The 2,699-nt window shown below is 48.9% G+C and overlaps 1 pseudogene across 1 annotated transcript; it reads left to right on the top strand.

Annotated features, from left to right (window-relative positions):
* Positions 1-1,793: 1,793 nt before the first annotated feature.
* LOC104667816 lies at positions 1,794-2,462 on the top strand (annotated as a pseudogene). Its single transcript, XR_004058975.1, has one exon. The product of XR_004058975.1 is annotated as a tryptophan--tRNA ligase, cytoplasmic pseudogene (transcript).
* Positions 2,463-2,699: the final 237 nt, after the last annotated feature.

Below are 2,699 nucleotides of genomic sequence, written 5' to 3'. Positions count from 1 at the left end.
TTCCTGAATTCAATCTGTGATGACAATCTAGAGATTAATTTTTTTTTTTTCTGAGACGGAGTCTCGCTTTGTCACCAGGCTGGAATGCAGTGCTACAATCTCAGCTCACTGCAACCTCTGCCTCCCAGGTTCAAGCCATGTCTCCTGCCTCCGCCTCCCGAGTAGCTGGGACTACAGGTGTGCACCACCATGCCCAGCTAATTTTTGTATTTTTAGTAGAGACGGGGTTTCACCATGTTGGCCAGGATGGTCTCGATCCCTTGACCTCGTGATCTACCCGCCTTGGCCTCCCAAAGTGTTGGGATTACAGGTGTGAGCCACCACGCCCAGCCTATTTTAATGTTTTAATGGCATGTGATCTACTTTTCAAATAAGAAAACATGTAGTGAAATGTTGATTAAGCATTTTACTTCTGTCTTCCAGAATAGAAGCTCTCTGAGGCTGAGAATTTTTTTTTTTTTTTGAGATAGGGTCTCAGTCTGTTACCCAGGCTGGAGTGCAGTGGCATGATCATGGTTCACTGCAGCCTCTGCCTCCTGTGCTCAAGTGATCCTTCCACCTTAGCCTCTCGAGTAGCTTAGTTCCAGCTACTCAGGAGACTGAGGCAGGATGATTGCTTGAATCCAGGAGTTCGAGGCCACAGTGCCCTATGATCACATCTGTGAATAGCCACTGTACTCCAGCCTGGGCAACATACCTAGGTGTGATGGTTTATTCCTGTAATTCCTGCACATTGGGAGGCCAAGGAAGGAGGATCACTTGAAGCCAGGAGTTCAAGAACAGGCTGGGAAATAAAGGGAGACTCCACTTTTACAAAGAAATAAAAAATTAGCCAGTCGTGGTGGTACACACCTGTAGTCCCAGCTACTCAGAAGGCTACAATGGGAGAATCACTTGAGCCGGAGAAGAGGCTGCAGCGATCCATGATTGCACCACTGCACTCCAGCCTGGGTGACAGAGTGAGACCCTGTCTCAAAAATAAATAATGGCCGGGCACGGTGGCGCACGCCTGTAATCCCAGCACTTTGGGAGGTCGAGGCAGGTGGATCATGAGGTCAGGAGTTCGAGACCAGCCTGACCAACATGGTGAAACCCCGTCTCTACTAAAAACACAAAAATTAGCTGGGCATGGTGGCATGCACCTGTGATCCCAGCTACTCAGGAGGCTGAGGCAGGAGAATTGCTTGAATCCAGGAGGCGGAGGTTGCAGTGAGCCAAGATGGCACCATTGCACTCCAGCCTGGGCGACAGAGGGAGACTGTCTAAAAAAATAAAATAAATAAATAAATAAATAAATATCTTAATTATATTGACTGAATAAATTGCCCAGTCTGACTTTCATCTTTGGTTGTGTAGATATCATCCCTAAAAAGTACCTTATAAATGAGATGCAACATTTATACTCTAATTAGTTAAATTGGGATGGTACAGGTAAAAAACATGATAGAACTTAGTAAATATTTTGAGAATATTAAAGGCTGGGCACGGTGGCTCACGCCTGTAATCCCAGCACTTTGGGAGGCCGAGGCAGGTGGATCACGAAGTCAGGAGATCGAGACTATCCTGGCTAACACGGTGAAACTCCGTCTCTACTAAAAATGCAAAAAATTAGCCGGGCGTGGTGGCGGGCGCCTGTAGTCCCAGTTACTCTGGAGGCTGAGGCGGGAGAATGGCGTGAACCAGGGAGGCGGAGGTTGCAGTGAGCCGAGATCGCGCCACTGCTCTCCAGCCTGGGCGACTGAGCGAGACTTGGTCTCAAAAAAATAAGGACAGATATCCAGTGCCTGGATAAGGACAGATATCCAGTGCCTTATCCCATGTGCCATTGACCAGGATCCTTACTTTAGAATGACAAGGGACGTCGCCCCCAGGATTGGCTATCCTAAACCAGCCCTGCTGCACTCCACCTTCTTCCCTGCCCTGCAGGGCGCCCAGACCAAAATGAGTGCCAGCGACCCCAACTCCTCCATCTTCCTCACTGACACGACAAAGCAGATCAAAACCAAGGTCAATAAGCATGCATTTTCTGGAGGGAGAGACACCATCGAGGAGCACAGGCAGTTTGGGGGCAACTGTGATGTGGACGTGTCTTTCATGTACCTGACCTTCTTCCTCGAGGACGACGACAAGCTCGAGCAGATCAAGAAGGATTACACCAGCGGTGCCATGCTCACCGGTGAGCTCAAGAAGGTACTCATAGAGGTTCTCCAGCCCTTGATCGCAGAGCACCAGGCCCGGCGCAAGGAGGTCACGGACGAGATAGCAAAAGAGTTCATGACTCCCCGGGAGCTGTCCTTCGACTTTCAGTAGCACTCGTTTTACATATGCTTATAAAAGAAGTGATGTATCAATAATCCCAGCCCAGTCAAAGCACCACCACCCGTAGGCTTCTGTCTCATGATAATTATTGGGCCTGGTCTCTGTAAGCCTGTGTATGTTATCAATACTGTTTCTTCCTGTGAGTTCCATTATTTCTGTCTCTTCTGGGCAAAGCATTGTGGGTGATTGGTGCTGGCTAACATTGCATGGTCAGATAGAGAAGTCCAGCTGTGAGTCTCTCCCCAGAGCAGCCCCAAAGAGTGGCGCCTTTGTCTGGAAGTCCATGGGCCACCCTGTTCTGGTCCGTGGAGGACTCCGAGGGTTCCAAGTATACTCTTATGACCCACTCTGTTTAAAAATATATATTCTAGCCAGGCGCG

The sequence above is a fragment of the Rhinopithecus roxellana genome, chromosome 8 (genome assembly GCF_007565055.1).
Source record: "Rhinopithecus roxellana isolate Shanxi Qingling chromosome 8, ASM756505v1, whole genome shotgun sequence".
Taxonomy (NCBI): domain Eukaryota; kingdom Metazoa; phylum Chordata; class Mammalia; order Primates; family Cercopithecidae; genus Rhinopithecus; species Rhinopithecus roxellana.
The sequence above is the reverse complement of the archived record's forward strand: the minus strand, read 5'-3'. Positions and strand labels throughout refer to the sequence as shown.